This window comes from Macrotis lagotis, chromosome 5 (assembly GCF_037893015.1).
Source record: "Macrotis lagotis isolate mMagLag1 chromosome 5, bilby.v1.9.chrom.fasta, whole genome shotgun sequence".
Classification (NCBI taxonomy): Eukaryota; Metazoa; Chordata; class Mammalia; order Peramelemorphia; family Peramelidae; genus Macrotis; species Macrotis lagotis.
The window spans coordinates 139,679,947-139,694,619 of record NC_133662.1 but is presented as its reverse complement, the minus strand read 5'-3'; the positions used below and the strand labels follow the sequence as shown (position 1 = coordinate 139,694,619).

Genomic DNA, 14,673 nt, shown 5'->3' with positions numbered 1-14,673 from the left:
AACTAGTGTCTGAGGGAGGATTTGATCTCAGGCCTTCCTGATTCCTCATTTAGTTAGCTCTTCCTCGAGAATGCCTTGGTAATTAATGTAAGCATGTTAAGCATACTTAAATTTGAATTTGATAAAGAGAAGTGTCTACATTTTCACTCTGCTGACATCTGTCTCAAATGTGTTGTCTTGATTTTACTTTTTGTTTCTTGATCTCTTTCCAGAAGTGTCAGTTGAAATGACTCTTTTTGACTGAAATACTTGTTGTTCAGTCATGTCTGACTCTGTGATCCCTTTGGGTTTTTTTGGGCAAAGATACTGGAGTGATTTGCCATTTCCTTCTTCAGCTCATATTATAGATGAGGAAACTGAGGTAAGCAAGGTTAAGAGACTTGCCCTATTGTAAGCTTCAGAGGTCAGATTTGAACTCAGGAAGTTGAATCTCCAAGACTAGAGTCAGCCCTCTATCTCCTGCACCTAACTGGCCCCAATTTAGTCTTAAATTTCGCTAATATCCTTTGATTGTCTTCTTCCAGACAGAGTCACTTGTTTTCCAAAGTTTCAGAATTCCAGAGCTGCAAGTACTGTAGAAGTCATATATATATATATGTATATATATTTTATGGAAGCTGAGATCCAGACAGGTATAGTCTGTTGAAGGTCAGATGGTTAGTTTCAGTTGGCCAGACTTCCTGAATTTAAGGCCTCTGTTCTCACTAAGCTACTTTACTTGTATTTGCAGTTAATTTTTCCTTTCTAATCATATGTATTTCTGTTAAATGCTATTCTTTTGTCATTGACACCTCTACCAAATTTTTAGTTGTGCTGAATTCTAAATTTGTCCTAAGGTGAAATTGTATTGCTAGTGAATGTAATGATTGATAACTTTGATCAAAATTAATTGGCTTGTCCTCAGGAACAAATTTAATTGTGTGTGTTTTAAAATAATTGCCTTGTCAATCTGCAGAAAACTGACTTTTCTTGAGCATTTTAATAGAAGTAGGATAGCTGTGACTTGAAATGGTAATTTTTTACATCATTTTCATTTCCAAATACAATTATTCTTTGTAACAAAGAAGGAAAAAAAGTTCAATAAAACCATTGCAAATGATGTTGACACTTGTGGATTTAAACAATATACTTATTAAAATAGTCTTTCTTTATCTGTGCTTTGTAGTGTTTTTAAGCATAAATACTAAAAGTAGCCTTTAATTAATTTTTTATGTGTTTTGTACAGTATCAGGGAGTTTTTAATTTATAGAACATTATTGATACCTCATTTCAGTTTTTGTTTACTTTCATTGACCATCTCCTCAATAAGTCCTTTTAGAGTTTTTTTTTTGGGAGGGAGGATTTGCAAGACTGAGGTTAAGTGACTTACCCAAGGTCACACAGCTAGGTAATTTTTAAGTGTCTGAATTCCAATTGGAGCTCAGGTCCTCTTGACTCCAGGTCCATTACTGTATCCACTGTGCTACCTCACTGCCTTCCTTTTAGAGTTTTACTATACCTGTATTTTACTCTAGATAGGAATGAAATGATTTGATGTACAAAATTGTGCTTATACTTTGTTGCTTTTATCAGTGATAAAAGGCATAATGAATAAAAACTAAGGAAAATTTTTACTGATGTTTTTAGCCTTTTTACTATCGTTTTAAAATGTTACCTCTTTGAGAACAGCCTTATTTCTACTTTGGGTTTGGGAAATGTTAATTGAGGGTCTTTAAAGACTCTCACTAGTTTGTTAACAAAATACAAATATCCTTTGTATTTGTGGTAAACTGTCAAGATAAGGAAGGGACCTTATAAGTTTTCTAGTCCAGTCTCCTGGTTTTATAAATGAAGAAACTGAACAGGAAGACTCAGAAAAGTGAGTGGTAACTTGCCACTGGTTCACACTGCAAATGGTACTCTAATCATTGCATCAAGTCAATGACCATTTCTAGATTTTTGTGTATCTTTGAAGACTTTTGGTGTATCTGTTATAGATGGCAGTGGCAGAGCCCAAGGCACCCTCACTCTTGGTTGTGCTTTCTCTCAGCTAATAAACTGCACGATCCTTTATTTTAATCCTCCAATATGAATCATTGCTGGATCATGTAAACCTTTTATTTGTGAATGAAGTGGTGTTTTAGTTTGCTCTCACAGTGATACTTCTGCCTTCCTTGCTTAGAGGAACTTTTTAAATTTCATAACCATTTTGACATTCATTTTCTCCATGTGATAGACCTTTTTTATATCTTTTGTTACATTAGCTTTTTTTTTGAAGACACCAATTTTTTGGGGGGGGGAGTGCTTCAGTGTCAACACTTCCTTCAATTTAGAACAATTTTCCTTATGGTTGTTTAAAATTTGCAATTCTTATTTTGATAATTTTTGATCAACTTGCCTTTCGGAGAATGGCTCTTGTTAATTAGAGAACATCACACATTTATATTGGATGGCAGGCTTTAGTCATTGATACTTGATGCAAATTTTTTCCATTCGACAGTTTCTTTTGTCTTTATTGATTTTTATATGGGCAATTTTTTTAATTTTTAAGAAAAATTGTCAATTTTGTCTTTTACAATAACTTCAATTGCTGTTTGAATAAGAAAGTGTTAATAGGAGAAGTAACTCTTGTTCCCTTTTCTTTTTAATGTTGTAAAGTTATATTAAATTTGCACATTCATTTTGGGCTTATAGTATATGGTGTAAAATGTTAATCTAAGCCTAATTTCTGCCAGACGTAAATTTTCATGAAACTTCTTGTCATGAAGGGAATCTGTTACCTATTAATTAATTTTTTGGGGGGTTTATCAAACACTTTGGAACTATTCTCAATGTTTCTATCTTTTACTTATCTTTCTTGTTTCATTTTCTTATACTTGCCTTTTTAACCATTGCTAAATCTTTTTTTTCTTTTAGGTTTTTGAAAGGTAAATGGGGTTAAGTGGCTTGCCCAAGGCCACACAGCTAGGTAATCATTAAGTGTTGGAGGCCCTATTTGAACTCAGGTACTCTGGACACCAGGGCTGTTGCTCTATCCACTTCGACACCTAGCCGCCCAATTGCTAAATCATTTTGAAGATTACTTCTTTATAATCTAATTTTGGGGTTGGTTATTTTAATGCCTCTTCTTGTTTTTTGTTTCTCTGTTAAGATTCTAGATCTAGGTGAATTTTATTATTGTTATTTTTAATTCTGTAAAGTATCTTCCTAATTTTGGCTAAACATGTAAGTTATGTGAAGTCATTTTTTTTATTTTCTTTACATCGTGTGAATATAAACAGTGAATATCTTTTCAATTTGTCTCCTTTTGTTTCTGTAAAATTTTTTTTATAGTTCTTTTATAATTCTTATGTTGTGTCTCAAAAGATTACCAGGGTTTTATTTTGGAGTTTTTTTTTTCTCATTTTTTAGTTATTTTTGAATGAATTTCTTTTTATAATTTCTTCCAAGGGTTTGTTTTTTAAGTACCGAATAGCAATGCTGATGATTTTTGTGATTTTCTTTTGTAGTCCTTTCCTGAGGATCTTAATTGTCTCGAATAGCTTTTTCACAAATTTCCCAGGTGCTTTCTTAGTACTCGATCCTGTCATCTATAAATAGGGATAATTTTGTCTTCTCTGCTAACGTCTACATCTTCATTTTATTCCCTTTCTTTTTTGTCATAGTTAGCATGTCTACAACTAGGTCAAATAATAGGGAAGGAATGGGGATAATGTTTTTAAAGATCACTTCCTTAAAGAGGGTTGGACACAACAGCATTGTACTCCAGACTTATCTTTCTTAAGAGTGAGATTCACTAAAACTGTTTCATGAGTCTGCCAACAGATATGTATGCTTTCTGCTCTTCAGTTGATTTTATTTATATATTTACTGCTGTTAGGTCTATTTTGTCTCATTTAAATCTTTGAAGCGTATAACTTAGTGTTCAAGATAAATGTCACTATATTGTCGAGTATAGAGTAACCACTTCATTGAGGGGTGAGGGCCCAATTTCAAAAGTTCAGTGATTCTACCTGTTATCTCCGTTAATTTAGATTGTATACCTTCCATACTTTAGTGAAATTAGTCAGGCAAATGACTTGGTGTTGCACCCCTATTTCTCTCACCACCCCCCCAATTGAAGCATGCCTACCTTCTGTTGATGAAGCAGATAAACCCAGCTGGACTAGACTTCTAAGAGAGACAAACACCCTGTGGTAGGGCACTTCTAGCTTGTTAGCAGAACTTATTATACTTCCATTAGTAGCTTCTGAGAACCCAGGGACCATCTTCATGCCATAATAATAGCAATTTTGGAATGCTAGCTAAGTTTATATATTGCTTTAAGGTATTTACTTTACAGATATCTCATTTGATCTTTACTTTGTGAGTTAAGTGATCTTATTATCCTTACTTTAGAGATGAGGAAATTGAGGCAGACAAGTTGCATAGCTAGTAAGTGTCTGAGGCTTGATATGAATTTTTTTTTGGTGTTTCTCATCCTTTTTTGTTTAATGTCTTTCTGTTTCTCAGTTATTCCAGCAGTGGTATACTCTTCAGCTATATTTACAGTTGTCTACTGTGTGGAAGGATTTGTTCTTCATTTTTTTTTGTACTTTCAACTAATTAAGAGTGAAAAATTGCATCTTACCTCAAGATCACAGGGCCAAATTAGGGATGGAAGTGTAAAGTTTAGGGCTTCTATCTCTAGGTTTGGAAACCCTCTTGGTGGTTAATGGAGTCCCCAGTCTTTGTTTTTTTGAGAAAAAAAAAAAGCTGATGCTTGCTGAGCTTTAGGGAGCTGCCCTGCCATCAAATTTTGTCCTTCTCTGTAAAAAAATTAGTTCAGAAGGTAGGCATGGCAAAGGACTCCCAAGCCAGCATGCATATACATAAACCCTACCAAATTTGCTTTAGCACATTAGTCTTATAATTTGCTATATCTTCAAAATTGTTAACATTTAAAGTTCAATGAATGAAGTTAAAAATACCCTAGTACTTGGCACTTATAAGATGTTTGGCAAGTTTTTGTTCACTGTCTGGAGGGGAAAGAGTGTATCATTTACTATAAATGAAAGATTTTCAAATGCTTAGAAAAATGACTGGCACATAGTAGGCAATTAATAAATGTTTATTCATTGATTGATTTATCACATAATGTCTAAACTCCTGGTGGAAGATTAGAACATTCTGTATTGCAGTAGTCTAGAAACTTCCTGAGGCATGGGGGGATAGAGGATCTTGACTGGAGTCAAGAAGACCCGAGTTTTAATTCCACCTGAGAGGTATAATGAGTTGTGTGACTCTGGTCAAATCACTTAGCCCCTGTTTGCCTCAGTTTTCTCAATTGTAAAATGGGAGTAATAATAGCACTTACTTCCTAGGGTGATTGTGAGAATCAAATAAGAATAATTATTTATAAAGTGCTTAGCACAGTGCTTGCACATGATGATGTTTGTTCTTCACTCTTTTTTTTTTTTTGCAAGGCAATGGGGTTAAGTGGCTTGTCCAAGGCCACACAGCTAGGTAATTATTACGTGTCTGAGGCTGGCTTTGAACTCAGGTACTCCTGACTCCAGGCCAGTGCTCTATCCACTGTGCTTGTCCTTTATTCTTGAAGATGACCATGACATCTGGCAGGTGATGCCATGACATGCACATGAATTGGATTTGAGTGAGGGGGTACTGTGCTAAGTTACCAGCCTCATTTTCTCCTCTAGAGCCATCTGGATTCAGTGGCCAGAAAAGGATCAGGACAACTGGATATGAGGCAGCTAGTAAATGTCTTGAGAATGGATTTGAATTCAGATCCTCCTGGCTTCAGTGCCATCTGGCTGACCTTGCATATCTAAGTGCTATGTAAATACCAGTCATTACTGATGAAACCAGAAAGAAGTCTGAATTAGGAAACAGTGCATTCATTTCTGTAAGAAAAAAGAAATGTGATAGTGCTTTACGGATTCAACCGGAGTTCATTTTTGTCTCTAAACCTTGTAGCCCCTTTGCATCCTGATGATTTTTCATCTTTTCTTTTCTAGAAGCTTGTAGTGTGAAATCAATATAAAATCTCCAAGAAAAAAAGTTCTAATTTTTTTAAAAAGCTTTTTTTTTTTTATTAACTATGTAGTAGAAGAACTGAAAGCATGGGGAAAGTTGCCATATAAAGTGCTGACTATATTGGATTTTTTAAGACAACTCTTGTGGAATTGACATGTTTGTAGAAATATGCATCTTGAGTATTGTTCACAAACTTGTGAGTGAAAGTACTTTTGTACTATCAATAACCTTATCAGCAAATTCCCTATTTTAATTAACATCAAGTTTATTTGCTTTAAATTCAGAGATGATAAATGTGATTGCTTTTCTTTATTTCACCTTTTAAATTTTCAGCTAGAAAAATAAAGGTATGGAAGATATTCTCAGGTGTATTAAAGTCTGCAGTGAGGAGGCTGATTTATAAAACTCCATATGTAGTAAAGATGTGGCTCAAGTTTCTGACCACTTTCCTTTTAATTGAAGTTAACTCATTTTCAGTTCTCGTGTTTCATACACTCCTAATTTGAAAGCCTGCTGAGCGGGCGCCTGGGATAGGAGTCTCTCCTATCTGTTGTCTGTTACTTGTTATGTTTAGTAGTTTCAGTCATGTCTGTCTCTTTGTGACCCTTTTTTGGAGGTTTTCTTGGCAGAGATACTGGAGTGGTTTGACATTTTCCTCTCCAGCTTATTTTACAGTTGAGGAAACTGAGGCAGAGAGGGTTAAATGACTTACCCAGAGTCTAAGTAACTATCTGAGAACATAATTGCATGGAAACTGAAAGGTTGAACTGGCATACTTAATAAACTCTTTGTTAAATTTTAAATCTTTTATTTAAAATGTTTTATTGATACTTTTATTTCCTAATATATTACTCTCTATCTCTCTGAATCCTCCCTTGGAAATAAGAAGCAATAATGCAGATAAAATAAGCAGATGGTGTATTTAGCATATTGCTCCCATAGTTTTTCCACAGGGTCACAAGATTCTTCCTCATCTCTTTTGTGGGGCCAAGATTATGAATCATTATTTTAAACTATTGTATTTGCTCATTTCTACATTTGTAAAAAAAAGAGGTCTGGGCTTGAGGATTCCCAGAAATTCCTTCCTTCTGTAAATCTATGATAAAATACCTTACATTTACTAAAATAGATTTACTGAATAGTAATTCCTACAGAAGTAACTTGAATGACAAGTTTTGTTAAGTATTTGAATGCCTTTAGTTAGTGAGTTGAGTTTTTTTTTTAAAGTGGCATAGTCCTGAAAGTTCATCCATGACCAATGTAATGGTAATTAAAATCCAAAAAATTCTTGCCTCAAATTGAAAAGCCACTATTCTCAGAATTCAGTTAATGCTTGTGTTTGGATATTCCTTAGAAGACATTGTCTAATGACAGTATATTAGAGTTAGATCAGCTGAAAGTTTTTCATGAATGAATGTTTTTGAGTTTTTGCAAGGGCAGGAGGTCTGGCACTATAAGGGAGGAAATCCAAATGTCTTAAAAACAGTCTTAATTTTTTTGGGGGGGGATGCAAATGTCTTAAACAGTCTTAAATTTAGAGAGGAAAATACAAGTGTAAAACAGTCTTAATTTGGATGGTAAATGCAAGTGATTTAGTCTTAATTTGGGGGGCGATGCAAGTGTGTTAAAAATTCATAATTTGGGGGGGAATAAATATGTTTTAAAAAGTTTTAAACATTGAGTCAGTGTATTGGTTTAATTGTATTGTTATCGTTCAAAATCGGAAATAATTTGATGAGAAGAAATATTTGCCTGATGACTTGGTTTTTGAAGTTTTACTGAAGAATTTTTTTTTTTGTTTTTAATTTGTGTCAATTCAAAGAAACATTTATTAAGAATGTATGCTTAAATTAAATGGGGCCTTGATTAGGGAGGAGTGGAACATGTTTCTTACAAGATGTTCAAACAAAAGGTTGTTTTAGGGCTGTTAAATGAAAAAAATTCTTTCCGACATGGAAGCTTAGGGAATCCTTATTGAAGATGCTTGCATTTGAATGTCAATTTCCCATTAGCTTGTGAGTTCTTCAAAGGCAGGGACCATGTTTTTGACTTTATTTGAATTTCCAGAACTTAGTACACAATATATAGTAAGTACTTAATAATTCAAGCTGACTGATTGAGGTAGTCCTTATAGGGTGAATAGGATTGGAATAAAACAGTGAATAGTCTGGTTTGGAAAGGAGAATACTTGTATTGTGACTAAAAGACTGAGTTAACAGACATGGATTTCCTATTACTTTTTGATGCCCTCTTTAAAAATTTAAACTTCACAAATGCAAGATGATTCACAATTGATGAGTATTTAAATTAATTAGGCTGCTGTTGACATTCATTTTCTAATAAGACATTTTGAAAAAGTTAATCTGAATCTGAGTTATAGTATTCCATATATATGTATCAGATACATATGTTTTTATATATTTGTAAGTTTCTCGAGGTCAGGGACTGTGTTTTTGCTTCTTTTTGTATCCCCAATAGTTAGTACAGTTTATAGCACATAATAGGCACTTAATAAAAATTGATTGATTGAAATTGCTCTTCATTTCCATGTAACTCCTCTACCCATGTTCTTCTCTAGGGTCTTATGAATTGTTTCCCTGCTTTTTCCTTCTCCTTTCTGTATGAAAATGGGCTCAGATCAGTTTATCTTTTTTTAAACATTATTTTATTTTTCAATTACATGCAAAGATCATTTCCAACATTAATTAATTATTATTTCCATTAATTAATTATTTTTCCCAACTAGATAGCCTTCAACATTCATTCCTATGTAAGACCTTGAAGTTTACATTTTTCTTCCTCCACCCCGCAACGGCAAGCAATCCGATATAGTTAATACATGTTAGGTTAATATATAGGTTATATAGGTTAATACATTAGTATGTTGTAAAAGAGAATCAGAACAAAAAGGGGAAAGATCATGAGAGAGAGAAAATTAGAAAACATAAAATAAATTTTAAAATTTTAAAAATTAAAAATTGTATGCTTTGCTCTGCATTCAAACTCCATGGTTCTTTCTCTGAAAGTGGATAGCATTTTCCATTAGAAGGCCTCCAGAATTGTCTTTGTTCATTATACTGCTGAAAAGAGCTAAGTCTATCGTAGTTGTACATCGCATTATGTTACTATTATGTGTACAGTGTTCTCTTGGTTCTGCTGATTTCACTCGACATCAGTTCATGTAAATCTCTCCAGACTTTTCTGAAGTTTACCTATTCATGATTTCTTATAGAACAATAATAGTCCATTACATTTATAGATCACAAATTGTTCAATCATTCCCCAATTGATGAATATGTCCTCAATTTTCAATTCTTTGCCATTTCAAAAAGAGCTGCTGTAAATATTTTTGTACATTTGAGTCTTTACCCCCCCCTTTTATGATCAGATCAGTTTAATTTAAAGAAAACCCCTTCCTTGATTTGTTTAACCCTAGTAGGAAGAACATTGGTCTGGGAAATACCAAATGTGAGTCTTCAATGAACTTGCTTTTTGAACTTTAACAGATTTTCTAGTTTTCATCATCTGTGGAATGGGAACAACAGTAACAGCCCTATTTCACAGAACTGCTCTAATAATCAAATGAGCTGATATAGGTGAAAATGCTTTTAAGATTGCAAAATGCTTTATAAATCTTAGATGATAATTCCACTAACATTTGGGAAAAATCCTTTTCCTTTGGATTTTTTTTCTGGATCTCCTTTGTTTTTTTATGGCCTGTGCTACTCATATTTAATATCTACAGTCTGGTTATGTTAATCTGTTTTTCAATCTGGATTACAAACCCTTTGAGAGCAGATTCTGTGATTTGTAGCTTTGTCTCAGGGTCTAGCAAAGCCTTTATTTTCTTTTTTGTTTTTGCAAGGCAGTGAGGTTAAGTGACTTGCCTAAGACCACACAGTTAGGTAATTATTAAATGTCTGAGGCTGGTTTTGAACTCAGCTCCTCCTGACTCCAGGGCCTGTGCTCTATCCATTGCACCACCTAGCTGTCCCTATCCTTTATTTTCTAACCATTCCCACAGACAGGGCTGCTATCAATATTTTTGTACCAGTGATGTTTTTACCCTTTTTCATCATCTCTTCAGGGTAAAGACCCAGTAGTGGTATGGCTGGATCAAAGGGTATGCACATTTTTGGTGCCCTTTGGGCATAGTTCCAAATTTCTCTCCAGAAAGGTTGGATGAGTTCACAGCTCCACCAATAACATATTAGTGTCCCAGATTTCCCACATCCTTTCCAACATTGATCATTGTCCTTTCTGGTCATATTGGCCAGTCTGAGAGGTGTTACGTGGTACCTCAGAGAAGCTTTAATTTGCATTTCTCTAATAAGTAATGATTTAGAGCAATTTTTCATATGACCATGGATTGCTTTGATTTCCTCATCTGTAAATTGCCTTTGCCATATCCTTTGACCATTTGTCAATTGGGGAATGGCTTTTTTTTTTTAATTTGACTCAGTTCTCTGTATATTTTAGAAATGAGTCCTTTGTCAGAAATACTAGTTGTAAAGATTGTTTCCCAGTTTACTACATTTCTTTTGATATAGGTTACCATTCTGTGACTTGTTGATAAAATGATTTCTTTGTATTTTTTAGCTTATTAATCATGGGCTAAGTAGAAAAGCTAAAAAATTGTTTCATAATATTACTGAACATAATTTTTAAAGTCCAAGGATTTGGCTCATTGGGTGTGTTAAATGGATGGGGACTAATAGGAACTGGAAGAGTTAGAGGTCCTCTGGAATGACTTTTTCATTTTCCAGATGGGAAAATTTAAGAGAGACTTGCCCAGGATCACAGAATACAAATGAAAAATAGTTGACCAAGAGTTGAACCCCAGTCTTCAACTGGTGCATTCATTGTTCTTTCCCTTATATTATATTTCAAGAATCTTGATGGTAGTTAGCTATAAAATGGTAGCATTAGGAAGAAGATTAACTGATACACATGAACTGGTAGTCTGGTAAAGTCTCATTAAATACAAAATTGTTTTTACTTAGAATTCAGTTTTTGGAACCTCGAGAGGTAGTAACATAGAGTGATCCAGTAATAAAGTTTTGAAATACAAGTACTTTTCCTCCTTATTTCTTGACTTTATCAGTAATATAATTACTTTAAGCAAGTCTCCAATAATAAATACCAGATAAACATAATGGCCTTTGTTTCTGGCATGAAAATGAACTTTTAATTTTCTTAGTTGTACTCTTTGAACTTGTCCAAGAGATCCCATTACATTATTTCATTTTATAAGCCTGCCCATGTACCTTGACTCTTAACTATATTCTTCTTAAATCTCACTATAGTGTATCCATACAATAATCTTGAGCTTTTTTTCCAGCTATTTCCCAACATTGCTGTGGAACAATCTGGTATCCCTTGCTAAGTGACCAGCCCATCTTTCCTTCCTGTCATAAATTCTTTGAGGGTATCCTTAATTTCTCTTCTTACTTGGGTTGAAATGATTTTTGCCCATCTTTTCCACTTTTCTTCTCTTTGTCATCTTCTTTTCCTTTTTTATTCATAAATACCTTTGGGGTGACTTTAATTAGTTGTATATCTTGCCAAATTTTCTTTAGGCTGATTTTACCCTAAACTGTTTCTTTTTGTTTTGAGATATCACTGCTTAAATCTGTCATCCTCTTTTCCTAAGATTTGTTTTCCTTTGACAGCCATCTTTCCTCATTTATCTAGTTAATTAAATATTTGTTAACCTTAATGCTTTTTGGCCTTTTTTGTAGTAGCAATTAATGTTGCTTTAAATACTGGAAGAAATTTTTATAGTAGGTGTCAATGACATTTATGTTGTTCATTTCTCATTTCTTATAACCAATAATTCACTTTAATAATTTGAGGATATCTCTTAAAAATCATATGCATTTACCTCCCCCATTACTCTTTCTCTTGCTTATTATAAATTTTGGTCTTAGCTGTAATGAGTGCTAATTTGACTGAGCATGGGATAGTTGATTCAGGTATAGCCTGTATGTTTGCAATTGGTCTTTTCCTATCTGTTAAAATGAAGTCAATTTTTCATTCAACTCTAAAAGGGGAGAAAAAGATAAAACATTATAGGAGTGTGCTCTTTCTTGTACAGAAATTATTAGAATTGTAGAGCACAACATCGTATAACAACTTTTTATTTTTATTTTCAAAGTTGTGTTCACTTTGCTGTCTTATAAAGTATAGTATCACTATTCATCTCTCATCCTTTTATTTTGGGATTCACAATCTTGCTGAATATCAGTAAATATCTTAAAATACTATAGATAGAAAACTGTGGGAGATTGTCATGAAATACTAGTCACCAAAATTATTTTTTAAAACAAAAACTCTGTTTTCTTATCATTTACCATTTTATTTATGGAAGCATATTAAAAAAGTGGGATCTGAATGGTGACAACTTGCTTTAATGGAAAATTACTCAGGACTTAGATTTAATGCTTTTTAAAGACTTGCTAAATCCTTTTAAAGGGGGGAAATAATAATGCCACTGCAGTGGAAAATATGGAAACTTCCAGATGTTTGACTTAAGGTTGGACTCTGACACTGCCAAGAGAGGAGGGGAAGGGGTATGGGGTGTGGTGGAGGACATGAAATTTCTGCCACATCATCAACTTGACAGCAAAAATAACATTTCATTTTCATTGATTCAGTGATGCCTCTGCCTTGGAAATTTTCTTACATGGGAACTTGAGACCATGTTCCCAACTTGGTCCTTTCAGGAGTCCATTGATGCCCTAGCACCATTGTAATCCTATTCTTTGTCTCATGATATTAAGAAAGGAACAGTGATGATTTATTTTTCCTTTAAAATTCTATAAGATCATTGACTTAAAGCTGGAAAGGCCCTTTGATCTCATCTAGTCTAACCTAATTTTGCAGATGAGGAAACCAAGATTGGAGTGTCCAGAGATTGACCAAAGGCACCACGAGAGGAAGTGACAAGAGGTTGGGATTTAAATTCAATCTTTCAATTTATATATATATATATCAGATCGCTGAGGCTGAGCCAGATTATGTGACTTGTTAGGGTCATACTAGATAAAAATAAATATTAAAGCTTTCTAATATCTCAGCACTACGATCAGCACAGAGAATACAAAGCAAGACAATAAACTCCTTAAGGAGTTCATATTCTAAATGGGGGAAGATCAGATAATAATTCAGTATATTTGCTAAGCATTGTGCTAAGGGCTGTTGATGGAAATAAGAGAAAGAGACTGTTCTTTCTCTTGAAGAGAGATTATAATCTGATGGGGGAAAGATGTTATAAAAGGGAGATTAAAGCAAAGGACAGCAGCCTTTTGTGTTAGGGGAGATGGGGTGTTGAACCAAGTTTGGAATAATGTAGTAGCAAATATCTGAGGTGCATTTTGAACCCAGCTCTCCTTGGCTCCAGGTACCCAGTCCTCATCCATATCAATGCTGCCTTAATTGGAGTGGTTAGAGAATGAGATAGTCTAGTTAATTAGAACCTGACTTTTGTTTGTATCTTTCTTGAAAATCTTTCTAATATTATTATTTCCTTGAATATTTTCACATTTTTGTGTCATTGAGTTGTTATTGAATATTGCTAATTTGTTTTGATTTTTTTTTAGGGGTGCATTTAGTGACTTCATGTCCTTATTCTGATCAGTGATCAATTTAAACCAGAGAAGTAATCACACAAGGCCCACAACTCTTTGATTGTGGTTTAAACCAGATTAAAATGTAATTGGGAAATATTTAACAAAATAAAGTAAAACAAAAACATAGATAATATTACATTAAGTCAATATGTGGCCCACATTTGATTTATCAGCCCTCCACAATTGCTGTCTAGATTTGATGACACTGGTGGTCAGCATTTAGCCAGAGGTGTTGATAGCAAAAATAGCTAGTTTTTATATAGTGCTTCAGGGTTTGCAAGTAAGAGAGGTGCTATTATTGTCACCATTTTATGGATAAAGAAACTGAGTCATACACACACACACACACACACACACACACACACACACACACAAACACAGTAAACTTGGGTCTTCCTGATTCCAAGTCTTGTGTGCTGTCTAGCTACCACCCAGTTCCCTTTGTTGACCTGAGACTGTAGTCATTACATTCACATACTGGAGTTTGTTTCTAAGTCCCTGATGTTTCCCTTTCATGTACTACCTTTTGATAAAAATGGATTGAGAAAAAAAATTCCTGATATTTGAGTGTTCTGGGTATCTGGATTCAGTTAATCAGAAAGGTTTTACTTTACCATAAACAAAATTCCTAAGGAACATTTTATAATATTGAATAAAAATACATTTCATCTGTAGAGTTTTATCACTGAACTTTTTGGATTGGTTTCTTTATATATGATGACTTCATGACCAATTTGAGGAGATCCTTTCCCACTTTCTTCATCTCTTGTTGTTTGAATGGCTGTCTCTTGGGTGGGAAGTTTATTTGGTGACATGGGAAATACTCCAATATATGTCAGGCAAAATTTTGGCTTGTGTCTTTTTTTGTCAGATGTCTTACCTTGAATGAGAACTCAGTTTATGTTTTGTGATTTACTTAGGCTGTAAAGAGAGAACTGTTCTTGCCCTCTTCTTTCCTCCCCCTCTTCTTATTTTTGGAAATCAGACTAGATTGGAACGTCTTCCATAACTTTTTAGTTGGATATAG

At 34.0% G+C, this 14,673-nt stretch overlaps 1 protein-coding gene across 2 annotated transcripts in view; it reads left to right on the top strand.

Moving 5' to 3' along the window:
• Nucleotides 1-3,310: 3,310 nt before the first annotated feature.
• EPB41L2 (erythrocyte membrane protein band 4.1 like 2) overlaps nt 3,311-14,673 on the top strand; it is a 262,601-nt gene continuing 251,238 nt past the window's right edge. The window contains exon 1 of one of the 2 annotated variants that reach the window (XM_074187588.1): nt 3,311-12,966. The gene's annotated coding sequence lies outside the window, so the exon portion shown is untranslated. The remainder of the gene's footprint in view (nt 12,967-14,673) is intronic. The other variant, XM_074187579.1, reaches the window with a different exon arrangement.